We start from the raw sequence: 12,415 nt of genomic DNA, 5'->3' as shown, positions 1-12,415 counted from the left end.
CTGGATCCAGTGAATGTTCCCTTATGCAGCAAGGGGAGCTTTGCAGCTCTGATAAGGATCTTGGAGGGGGTGGGGGATGATCCTGGATTATTTGGGTGGGTCCTACATGTAATCACTAGGGTCCTTATAGAAGGGAGGCAGGAAGGTCAAAGGAGCAACAAGATGAGCTGATGATAGAGGCAGAGGGAGAAAAGGCCATGTGATACAGGGCCACAAGCCAAGGAGTTGAGGACAGCCTCTAGAAGCTGAAAAAGGCAAGGGAGCAGACTCTTTCTCAGCGCCAACAGAAGAAACTAACTCTGCAGACACCGTGACTTTAGCCTGTAAGACTCACTTCAGACTTCTGACCTTCAGAACAGTAAGAGAATACATTTGTTTGAAGCCACTCAATGTGTGGTCACCTGTTACAGAAGCAACAGGAAACGAATACAGAGGGCTGTTATGGGGGGGGGCACAGCTGCCTAGGGGGCGAGACCCCCTTCTGGGGAGATGCTGACCCCTTCATACCTGAGGTTCAAGGTTATAGGATATCTCTGCTGACTCATGTGGTCCTCACTGAGTTCACCACAAACCATGAGAGCCGGGGTAGGAGTGAGCAGCTGGGAGACTCACCACAGAGGCAGGGAGAAGCTGGACTGGGGTTGGGGGCTGAGACCAGGCTGTCATTGGGGGGCAGGTTGGTTCTGTGAGAGTGTGAGGCCGTGGCTGAGACCTTTCTAGAACCAGATGCCCTGACACTGCATATGTAGGTTAGGAACCAAGGCCTCTGACATGAAAAACTTGGAACAGATGTTGTCCTAACAGGGGTGAGATGACTATAGATGGTGGACCTGAGAAACCCCGGCCTGGCGTGCTTGGGGTCAATGCCCAGCAAAAGCACAGGGTGGGCTCGTAATGACCACACCTGAACAGCATCACCATGAGGGCAGGAGATGCAGTGAGAGAGGAAGAAAATGGAACCACACGTGGTTTCCAGCAAATTATCAGGTGAAGCTGAGGCGGACAGCATCCTCTCTTGCTATAAACATAGAGTTAGGCAGGATAACACATCATAAAAACATGAGGATACCCACCCAAACTTAAAAGCCAGAGAGGAAACTCACCAGGGGCCAGAAATGAAGAAAGAGATGAAAGAGATGGGCAGTGCCTGGGGGTTTGAGATCTGCTTATGGGCTAGAAGGACAGGCCTGGGATTTGAACCAGAATAAGAGAAGTGAACTCAGGCCGATGGAAGGCTGGGAGGATGCTGCCTGAAGTTTAGAGCAGTGGCGCTCCTCGGAGTAGCACTGCCTCTTGGGGGGCATGTGGGAGGATTTAGGGCATTTTTATTTCTTTTTTACATCTTTATTGGAGTATAATTGCTTTACAGTGTTGTGTTAGTTTCTGCTGTATAACAAAGTGAATCAGCTATATGCATACGTATATCCCCATATCCCCTCCCTCTTGTGTCTCCTTCCCACCCTCCCTACCCAACCCCTCTAGGTGGTCACAAAGCACTGAGCTGATCTCCCTGTGCTATGCAGCTCCTCACACCGGTCAGAATGGCCATCATGAAAAAAATCTACAAACAATAAATGCTGGAGAGGGTGCAGAGAAAAGGGAACCCTCTTGCACTGTTGGTGGAATGTAAATTGATACAGCCACTATGGAGAACAGTATGGAGGTTCCTTAAAGAACTAAAAATAGAACTACCATACTACTTTGTCCCCCACCCCACCCACCCACCCAGGGGACATGTGGCAGTGTCTGGAGACATCTGTGATTGCCACAGCGGTGGGGGAGGAAGACTTGCTCCTGGCACCTAGTGGGTGGAGGCCAGGATGCTGCTAACTTCCTAGTGCACAGAACAGACCCCCAACAAGGAATTGTTTGGTGCCCCATGTCAATAGGGCTGCAGTTGAGAAAACCTCGTGTAAAGAGCAAATGTTGTGAGATCATGCTCGAAAAGAGATGGCCTGACTCCTGGCTCACGGAAGGTGCTCAGGAATTAGAAACTTTTTTCTAGAGCTTAACCATCTGCTGGGGTAGCTGTTTCCAGACCTGGGGAATGAGCTGGGGCCTGGGAAGGAAGGGAACAACACTACCATCATTAACTGTTATTCTTTTTACCACCACTGTTGTTGTTATGGTTATTGCTAGTGACTGGTATTTGTTGAGATCCTCTGGAATCCTGTTTTCAGTGCTTTCCATGTAATGACCGACAACAACTCCACAAAGTTCCTGCAGTAGGTCTTATTATTACGTCAGTTTCACAGAGAAGGAAACTGAGTGCCTGTCCTAATCTGTTCAGGCTGCTCTAACATGGAGGAAGCTCCCTGGAGTCCCTATTATAAAGGCACTAATCCTATTCGTGGGGGCTCCACCCTCATGACCCAGTCACCTCCCAAAGACCCCACCTCCTAATGCCATCACCTTGGGGGTTAGGTTTCACCTTATGAATTTTGAGGCGGGACACAAACATTCAGTCTCTAACAGTACCTGTACATGAGGGGCTGGTCACAGAGCGCTCATACATCTGCTGTTTACATAGCTGTTCACAGGGTTTTTTCAAAGCGCTTCTCTGAGGATTTCAATGCTCAGGAAACAAGATCCTCTCCTGATCCATTGGTGCTTCTCCAAATGATCATGGGACCTTCCTATGGGGTGGAGAGAGGAATTTAACATCTCAGTTACATCTCCCAGGGTTCAGAGAGGTTAAGTCATGTGCCTAAGGTCACACAGCTGGTAAGTGAGAGAGCTCTGCTTGTGACCACAGAGACAAATTCCACTCCAGAAGTCACAGGAACTGCTGATGTTCTGTTTGTCCTGGACCACATTCTGCGGGTAGCTAGGAGTGAGGGAGTGAGGCTAGGCGTATGCAAGGACCTGCTTGCATTTCAGCTGTAGTCTTTACTGCCTGAATCAGGCAGGTGGCTTTTAATCACCCACTACCTGTGGCACCCCCTGGGCTGTGAGAGATGCTTATTCCTCTCATCTTAATTAATTTTCAGCTGCTGTTTTGTTTTTGTTTTTTATTCCCCCTGTTGACAAACTGAGTTTCTACACTACTTGTCTCAAACTTCCTTGGTTTCCCTGCAATGTCTAACATGTTATTGGGAAAAGAGAAAAAGAGGGAAACAAAGCATTTCTTCAGTTTTAAGCATATATATATTTCAGTAGATGCTCATTTATTTCCAGATTTTGTATTTGTGAATTTGCTTACTCGCTACAATTTTTTCATCATCCCCAAATGAAAACTTGCAGTACTTTGGTGGTTATTTGCAGCCATGCACAGAGTTGCAAAAAATTCCAGTCATTCAACGTGCACATTCCCAGCTGATGTGCACGGCTTTGATGAGACAACCAGGCTTTGTTGTTGCAGTTCTCACACTGCAAACAAGTGCTCTTTTTGAAGTCTGTTTAGCACTACTGCTATTTGCTTTTTTGTTCTTTTTATTGGTGATTTCGCTGTTTAAAATGGTCTCCAAGTAAAGAGCTGAAGTGCTGTCTGGTGTTCCTAAGTGCAGTAAGGCTGGGACATGCCTTATGGAGAGAACAGCTAGATAACAGGCAGGGGTCATAGTGCTGCTGGCCCTGAGACCAACATTAATGAATCAACGTTAATGAATTAATATTAAAAGGCTTTTAAACAGAAACACACTTAAAACAAAGTTCTGTATTGATTATTCGATGAAAATGCTGTGACCAGATGTTTACAGGAACCTAACCTGTATTTCCCCTAAGAACAATGGTTCAGTGTTCGCTAAATCGGTGTTCTCAAAACTTTATGGTACATGACTCTTGTGAATAATGCACCTTTTTTGGTCTCAGTTTATGTTCCCAGCAGTCTGTAAGGTAGGTACCATTCCACTCAACAGTTGAAGACACTGCATCTCCGAGAGGCTTAGCAGGTTGCCTGTGGTCACACAAAACTAGAAATCAAACCCAGTTCTGCCAGAATGAATCATCCATGCTCTTTCTATAAAATTTTGCTGATTCTAGAATTTGCTGGTTGAATTGAATCATGTTGAACATTCAAAAGCACCTCATTGATGGCGTCAATGCAGAACGACTACAAAAAGAACCGTTGGCTTTGCAAAATGACCCACCTCCCGGAATGACTTAAAATGAAAAGAGTGTTCAAAATTCATTTACACAGTGGATTGTAGATATGGAAGGAGCACCAGGTACCTTATATGAAGGAGAAAAATTTCAACTTCTATTTAAGTTTAGTAGTTGATATCCTTTTGACTCTCCTCAGAGATGACCACCAGAATTCTTTTTATGTTCGAACATGTTAACAAGAATCCAAAGAAAACAAAATGGTGGTATCATGATGATACTTGTTGATGCCACTGTTATCATCCTCCTAGCAGAAGATAGTCCTACTGAGAAAATGAGCACTTTGATCATTCAGTCTTTGAACTTTAACCTTTGACTGGAAATGACCTATAGACAAAGAAGACTACTTCCTTTTACTGCATTTTTACTTGTGTGCATTCTGGGCGCATGTTGATCGCTGGTTCAGTCCAGGCAACTGACATGCTTTTATTAGTCATACAGTATTGATGCAGGTGTCAGGAAATGTCAAATATAATTCCATTTTTAATTTTTATTTTTTTTAAGATTTTGGAAAAGTTCCAGGTCCTCATGTACTGTGCAATAACAATGACTTCCTTGGAGGTTTTGGGACGTTCGTTGCCGGCAACGGACGTTGTAACAGGAAAAATTTTCATCAACTCCTGCCACCCAATGATTAATGCACGATAGGGCCTATGAAATGAACTTATCCGTTAGAGTGGGATTATAAATAAAGTGAGGGATCCAACGTTACTTTGAAAGCCACCCCAACTGCTTATATTCGGATTCTATGCACTGTGAACCTAAGGTTAACAGCATGAATTAACATGCGTTTTTAAAGGACTGTAATGAAAGATCATTGCGTATTTATTGAATTGTTTATATCTGCTGTCAAATTGTTTTGACATGGACGGTTTTCAAGTAACATTGGCAGAGAGGTAGAATACGTTATCCCTCTGGTGAAAATGAATTCATCTGTTGTATATAGTTCCTCAATCTCTGAAGTAAAGGTAATATAGGGTATTGTAAAGTAAATATAGTATTTATAGTAAAGTAAAGGTAATATAGGGTATGAATGGTTTAATAAAGCCTTTATTTTGTAAGAAAAATGACAGTGATGATTAAACTGCTGCAGTCCATAATTTGGGCTTGTTATTTGTACATTAAGGATTTTTTTCCCAAGTAGATTACACTCTGTTACTTCCTGCTAGCCATCAGCATTAAGCCCTGCTGCCTAAACACTATTTCATTTATTTATGTTTGGAAAACCCATAAACATTTTTGTCTGCAATTTTGTTTCTTTTGTTATGTTTTAAGTCAAGTTTGAACGTTACAATACTTTAACTGAAAAACTTTTGTCAAGTTTTTCCTTGTAAATTTTCTTTATTTGTAAGCATCATCTTGTCCCTCAATCCTGCACCCTAAAATAAGGAATACATTTTGACAGAGGCTTAATGTTTTAACAAAGGAGTGTGGACATTTTTATTTTAAAATTTAGGTAAAAGTACACTATAGAATATGGCATGTTTGCTTATTTGTCTCACACAACCATACAGTTTCGTTCTGGAGGGATTTGTTTTGTTTTGTTTTGCTTTGCTTTGTTGGTATTTAAGACTTTGCTTACAGCTAGATAATATTTTTCTATAGAAAAAAGTTTTTTTGAAGGGTCCAGCTCTCAGTACCATGTAAGTTAATGATACTTAACTAGGTTCTCTTTTTTGAAAAGCAATTAATGTATTTCATAAGTTATCTTTTCACATATGCAAAATCTGTTTCTACTACAACGTTACTTTTACTAATGCCTATTGTTGCACTCTTTTTGACATATCCTGCAGTGAATATATGAATCAATTTGGCCTTAAAAATGAAAGCCAGTTGGCTAAAAGGTTTGAAATATGTACCCCAGCAAAACCTTCCAATCAATAATTGGCAAAGAATATTTTACAAATTGTTTTTAATCTCTGTATAGATGACATTTTGTAGCTTTGTACATGTTAATTAAAAGTATATAATTTTATACACTAAAAGGATAATTGTTGAACTCAGGGGTGGGTAGACTTCTAAAATATGTCTGCTGTAGAAATAACTGGAAAAAAATTTTAAACTATGGCCAGCCACCAAACTGTGGACACTGTTTATACTGTTAGTTAGCAACTACCACTGTTTAAACTTAGAAGCATTTTGTTCTTGACTAGATGTACCTAAGTTCTCACAGTAGTAGTCTCTACCAGTATTATTAATTGGCTGATTCAACCAAGACAAAAAAATGTTTTTTGGAATGCTTTGAACTACTCTTAGTTTTTAACTGCTTTTTAATATGAAAATTGCAGCTGTAAATTATGTATTTTTCATATTTTACATAACTGCTCTAAACTACTGATTCACTTGATCATTCTCTGGGTGGGGTAGGGGGTCTCTCTCCGTACTGCTGGTCCTCTTACTAAAACCCTTTTATAAAGAAATGACCTGTGACATTTATTCACCAAAGGAATTAATATACCAGGTCAAAGATTAACAATGCTACTGTATAGATTAATAGGTCATACATAGCCTCAATTGAGTTTTTTAATACAAATAATAGTATTTTAACATACCTCTCTCTCTACATAGAGATACCGTACAATAAATTAAAATGACACAGAGGAAAGTAAAGGAAAACCAAATAATTTTGGTACATTTTATGGTTTAAGGAGAAGAAGATAGGATGAAATATCCTAAAATATAGAAGGACCAACCATTCAAAATTTGCAATCTGATAACACCTTATGCATTACTTCCTTGAACTTAGGAATCATTGAAAACTCCTGTACACTTAGATTTAATTAAGTTAATTTTAAATGTTAAGTTACATAATTGAAAGACATAAGATGTTTACCTGAGTCATTGCTTAAGAGAGGGCAATTAACAGTTTTGTAATAATAAAAAGAATATTTCTCTGTACTGCATTGCTGAATGACAACCAGAATAAGAAAGTGTACATGGGAACATGCTACTGCCCTCTTCCCTGCATTCCCTCTGTGAGGCACTATCTGCTGCATAGGTCTACAGAATTATACCTTCAGATTTAGGACAATATGTACTCTCTTCTTTTTTATTTATTTATTTTAAGGTCATTCTTCCGGTTTGCCAAATTCTGTTAAGGCAGTGATACATTCAGTTCCTTATTTTGCATGAACTTGGTGTCCTTTCAAAAAAAAAATTATGTCAAGTAGGTAATTAATACCATGGATTTTAAAGAGAAAAAGGGTTTTCAGTTTTTTAAGATAAATTTTTAAAAATAAATTTTACGGCTCTTTTCTTAAGGAATTTAATATTCATCTCTAAAGGACTTACTTGTAATGTACAAATTCCTCTTTTTTAGCTAGCAGGGAAATAAGGCTTTTTTTAAATCCTTGGGAGAAAATGCTAAAAATAGCTTTTATATAGAGTTCATCTGGAGAAAGATTGTAATACTTATTGTTTTGACTAGGTATATAAATATTTGGTATAAAGTAACTAGAATAGTTTACTACTTTTTCCCTTCTGAAATTTTAACTATATGCAAAAATATATATCATTAGATTCCTGTGGTGGATAACAATTTCTTCAGATCTTAGAACAGGTATCTAGTGACTGCTTAATTGTTCCCAAATGAGTAATGATTTGAAAATGGTATGTAACCACATATTACTTGTTTCTGGTAATCAAGTCTTATTTTTTATAAAGAGCTGAGGCTTGACCATATGATTCTTTTCTGAGGATTCATTGTTATCAAAATCAGCTACTGCACTATTCTGTTATGCTAATGCCTTTGCATCATTAAGATCTGTGAAGAAGTTATCTTTTAAGCTGCACCTCCTGGCCCTAATCCTCTTTGCAGTCTTTATTTTAATTAATTAATTTATTTATTTTTGCGGTATGTGGGCCTCTCACTGTTGTGACCTCTCCCGTTGTGGAGCACAGGCTCTGGACGCGCAGGCTCAGCGGCCATGGCTCACGGGCCCAGCCGTTCCGCGGCATGTGGGATCTTCCCAGACCGGGGCACGAACCCGTGTCCCTTGCATCAGCAGGCAGACTCTCAACCACTGCGCCACCAGGGAAGCCCTGCAGTCTTTATTTTTATTCCTCCTTTATTTTTCTTCCTTCCTGTCTACTCACAGATACCAATGGATCAGTCTTCAGTGTCCTTCTGACCTCTCAGTTTTTCTTCCCTCTTTCCTCCCTTCTTTCCTTCCTTCCCTTTCCTCTCCCTTTCCCTTTCTTGAGGTTAGGAAATCCAGAGAAGGAGGATTATTAAAATTATATCAGAAAAATATTTTAATAAAAAGACTCCATCCTACAAATAAAATAATTTCCGATACCTAATTTTAGTCCATCAGTAGATGGCTAAACTTGTTGAATAACTGACTACTTGATAAATAAGCTGTTGTTAGCTATAATTTAGTTCTTAAATGCTGGTATTGAGGGAATTTTGTTTACTTTTCGTATGTGACTCCTCTCTCAAAGCCTAATTATTGCCCAAATGAATTAAATTACTTATTTTGATGAAAGTGTTTTTCCATTTAAGTTTCTAAACCATTTTGTGATTTGGAACTATTTTCTAAAAATAATAATTTATGGGAGACTTCTACTTTCTCAACATAAATTAAAGACAGACTTATATACACCATTATCATTAGAGGCCCATGGAATCTAAGCATGTACTTCAAACTTAGACCTCTGTCCTTCAAGTTGAAGTTCTGGTTCTGACTATGGTCCTGATAATTAAGGTGTTTATTGTGACTTTAATTCTCAAATGTTAGCATTGGGACTTATAGTTGGTGATGAATCTCCAAAATTATTACATGAATATCTTTCTTATGAAAAATTTTTTGTTAATAAAACAGTGTGATATCTGACGCCATTTTGAATATGTGGAAGGAATGTTTGAATAGAAGCCAGTACGTCTTCACATACCTAAAGAACTCGAGTTTTGCAAGTTGAGCCCAGCTGACTGTGAAAGGAGAAACAGTTCTTGTTCTATTTCTTGGCACATACACCATCAGGGTTTGGAGAAAAGTTTGCTCCTACAATAATTCTCAGAGCTGTTTTCTCAAAGGCAAAAGCACGGTTTCAGAACTCACCGGGCTGTGGCTTGTTAGGTGTGACTTCACTTGTCAGATTTCCTGGCACATCAAATTATTGAAAAATCTCGCTTCTCTAATTAAAAACCTGAAACAGGACAAATAAAGAATTTGGTAGATTGTGTCAGATACCCTGGAAATGCAAGTCTCTTCATAGTTAATCACAGATTGTTTACATAACGCAAATTGATTGCCAAGCTCAAGGAACATAGTTATTTGAATAGATTATTAGGTCAGTTATCTAGTAGCCAAAAACCAGGTGCATGTTCGAGTCATAATGGATATGTTATTTTTAGTTGGTACCATTTTTCTCTCAATATTGAGAAATACAGATTGTGCATTTTATTAATAGGAATGGAAGCTCATGCTTGAAGATTTGCATAGGGCAGGTGTATGCATTTTATAAAATCAAGTTGTAAAATATGTAAAGCTACTGCTTTTTAAATAAAATATAAATATTGACAGATAAATCTATATATTATTTATTTTAAATACATGTATGAAACTTTTGTTAGTTGAAGATAAACTACATTGTGTGCTTTATGGAATTCAGTAACTTTTAATAATAAAGCAGTTGTCAATAAAAAAAGAAGCACCTCATTTTTTAAAATTTTATTTTATTTTTTTTGCGCTACGTGGGCCTCTCACTGTTGCGGCCTCTCCCGTCGCAGACCACAGCCTCCGGACGTGCAGGCTCAGCGGCCATGGTTCACGGGCCCAGCCGTTCCGCGGCATGTGGGATCTTCCCGAACCGGGGCACGAACCCATGTCCCCTGCATCGGCAGGCGGACTCTCAACCACTGCGCCACCAGGGAAGCCCAGCACCTCATTTTTAAATTGGGGTACAGGTGACCTCGGAGACACTGTAGATTCAGTTCCAGACAAATGCAATAAAGTGAGTTATGCAATAAACTGAGCTACATGAATTTTTCGGTTTCCCGGCGCATATAAAATTTATGTTCCCACTGTATTGTAGTCTATTAAATGTGCAAAAGCGTTATGTCTAAAAAAAAAGTTCATGCCTCAATTAAAATATACTTTATTGCTAAAAAGTGCTAACCATCACCTGAGCCTTCAGTGAGTCATGATAGCGTCAAAGATCACGGATCACAGGTCATCACAACAAACACAGTAATAATGAAAAAGCTTGAACTATTGCGAGAATTACCAAAATGTGACACACAGACACGAAGTGAGCAAATGCTGTTGGGAAAATGGTGCTGATAGACTTGCTTGATGAAGAAATGCCACAAACCTTCAATTTATTTTTTAAAAATCTGGGAAGTGTGATAAAATGAAGCACAATGAAATGAGGGACGCCTGTAGCTTTTTATTGTTTCCATCTCTTCCCACTGCAGAAGGAGGTAGTTTATAGGGTGATGAGCTCAGGCAAAACAAAACACCCCAAGACAAGACAAAATTCCTAGTGCCTTGGGAGAAGCAAAGTAAAAGTTTAAATATACCTTTTTAATCTAGAAGAGAGGGTGAACCTTAAATCAGTAAAACCACTGCATTTTTGCCTATTGATTTCTTTCTTTTTTTTTAATAGATCTTTGTTGGAGTATAATTGCTTCACAATACTGTGTTAGTTTCCTATTGATTTCTTTGTTTCAGTTAGCAAGACTTTTTTTTTAGGTTAGTTAGGCTCTTTTATAAGTTTTTATATTGAGATTTTTATGCTTTCATTTGTTTTGCTTTGAGCACCTAATGATTTCTTTTTACTGTCTTTTATGTCTGATCTGCCCCGAACAGTCATAAGAATGGCCCATAAACTAGTTTCTCCAGCAATCCATGCATTGGTGTCTGAAACTTTATAAAGGAGAGGGTCATGTGACTCACAAGTCATCTGAGGACACCCTGCCCCATTTCCTTACAATTGACACAAGCCCCCTATCCCCCACTCAGCTGGAAAATTTAATCTCTGCTCCAAGATTTCTGCAGATTCCAGGGTCGTATATTCTTAAGGTTACCTCTAGTTCTAACTTCCTGTTAATCTCACCACAGTCTCATTCTGAGGAGGGCTATGCAGATATGGACACCATAAACTTTTCCTTAATTTTCTGCGTCCAAAATTCACAAAAGACATTTATTTGGTGTGTGTCTTAAAAGAAAGTTTAAGGTGATGGATGACTTCTACCCAGCACACAACTTGAAAACTGATTTTTAGGCACACGAGATCTAAAAAATCCTTCAGCTATTCCTGTTTCTTTTTTTTTTTTTTAAATTGACCATTTCTGGCTTCTTTGCTGGATTTATTGTGACTTTTCCCTTTTCCTCTGTCTCTCACTTTTCCCAACCCAAAATGTCTGGAATACAAAGCTGGTCATCTATCTCTCTCTTTTTTTTTTTTTTTTTACTATCTTTCTACACTTAAATCTTATTATCAAGATGTCTTTCTAAAAAAGACAGGATCCTCTAAAGAGTATTTTCATGCCAGCTATAAAAATAACATTTTTAACTCCCTTTTTATGGAGTGGAAGCTTCATAGAAGGGAGGACTGGATGAGTTTACCAGGGATTTAAAGAATCAAGACCATGAAAGTGAGTCGGAAACACTACCATGGAAGAAATATCGGATTTTGCATCTTTGTCTCTGTTTGACATTCTGCCCACGGCAGTTCTTATACTGATTGTTCACTTCTCTAAGAAGAATGTAGGTTCCACTCCCAGCCTCAGACGATGTCACTTGCAAAGAAAGATGGCCAAATTCACTTCAAAATGATGGGACTGCATAGAAAATATGAGCAGGTGGGATCGGTGTGATTAGCCCATTTTTGGTGCCCATTTTCTCACCATTTCCCAGATCTGTGGGACAGATTTTATTGGAGAAGACCTACTCCTTCATTTCAAGTAACAATATTAACTCCAATAATCACCAATACTTACTTAGGGTTTACTGTATGAGTGTTTCCCATTATTTGATGATATTATTTTACTCATTGATCTTCACCATGAACCAACAAGGCAGGCATTATTTTCATCCCCATTTTACAGATGAGGAACTGAGGCAGAGACGTCATCCAAGGTGGTTACAAACCAAGGCAGTTTGGCTCCAGAACCCATGTTCTTACCCGCCATGCTGCTCAGTCTCTCTCTGATTTCACAAATAGTAATGCCAGGGGACTGCTGAGCCCAGTGGCTCAACACACAGTGATTGGAACACCAAGGTCATGCGTTAAATCCTGCCAGATCCTTCAAGCATCAGCCCAAATGCCACATCCACAGAGCAGTCTTTCCCATACCAGGATCATTTCC

At 39.2% G+C, this 12,415-nt stretch overlaps 1 pseudogene; it reads left to right on the top strand.

Moving 5' to 3' along the window:
* Positions 1-4,003: 4,003 nt before the first annotated feature.
* On the top strand, positions 4,004-4,507 carry LOC115847392 (ubiquitin-conjugating enzyme E2 W-like; annotated as a pseudogene).
* The last annotated feature ends 7,908 nt before the right edge of the window (positions 4,508-12,415 follow it).

Source organism: Globicephala melas, unplaced genomic scaffold (assembly GCF_963455315.2).
Source record: "Globicephala melas unplaced genomic scaffold, mGloMel1.2 SCAFFOLD_641, whole genome shotgun sequence".
Lineage (NCBI taxonomy): Eukaryota > Metazoa > Chordata > Mammalia > Artiodactyla > Delphinidae > Globicephala > Globicephala melas.
This window is presented reverse-complemented; position numbering and strand designations above follow the sequence as displayed.